The sequence below is a fragment of the Propithecus coquereli genome, unplaced genomic scaffold (genome assembly GCF_000956105.1).
Source record: "Propithecus coquereli isolate 6110/MARCELLA unplaced genomic scaffold, Pcoq_1.0 Scaffold821, whole genome shotgun sequence".
Taxonomy (NCBI): Eukaryota; Metazoa; Chordata; class Mammalia; order Primates; family Indriidae; genus Propithecus; species Propithecus coquereli.
In genome coordinates this window covers 1,059,470-1,060,145 of record NW_012154408.1, presented here as the reverse complement: position 1 = coordinate 1,060,145, position 676 = coordinate 1,059,470, and the positions used below count along the sequence as shown (strand labels likewise).

Sequence of the window (676 nt, the reverse complement as noted above, 5' to 3'; positions counted from 1 at the left end):
CAAAAGCCCATGCTGTGTGTGATTCCAGGGGTCCCACATGGGGGTGACAGGTCCACCCCAGCTAAAGCTTATCCCCATGTGGCCAGAACCCATGACTATCCTGCCAGAGATAAAGCTTATGTTCACCTTCCAGTCTTCTCAATGACTGAGGTTTTTTTTTTTTTTTTGAGACAGAGTCTCACTCTTTTTGCCTGGGCTCGAGTGCCGTGGCATCAGCCTAGCTCAACCTCAAACTCCGGGGCTCAAGCAATCCTTCTGCCTCAGCCTCCAGAGTAGCTGGGACTACAGGCATGCGCCACCATGCCTGGCTAATTTTTTTTCTATATAGTTTTTTAGTTGTCCGATTAATTTATTTCTATTTTTAGTAGAGACGAGGTCTCGCTCTTGCTCAGGCTGGTCTCGAACTCCTCAGCTCAAGCAATCCACCCGCCTCAGCCTCCCAGAGTGCTAGGATTACAGGCGTGAGCCACCACGCCCGGCCTCAATGACTGAGGTTTTAAGTGACCAAAATTGAGATTTTACAAAGTTGCTTTATAGCCTTTAAACCAATCCAATTATAACTCTTTGAAGCACTTTATTTATTCTTTTCTCCTGCTTTTCTCTTCTGATGCACTTTAACGACCATTGTACCTTCCACATTTCACCACAGCCTGGTGTTGAAGGTTTAAGCTTCTCA

The 676-nt window shown here is 46.3% G+C and overlaps 1 protein-coding gene across 1 annotated transcript in view; it reads right to left on the bottom strand.

Moving 5' to 3' along the window:
- The window catches only part of TACC3 (transforming, acidic coiled-coil containing protein 3), a 20,458-nt gene that overhangs the window by 9,139 nt on the left and 10,643 nt on the right, over positions 1 to 676 (bottom strand). The gene's annotated exons all lie outside the window — the stretch shown is intronic.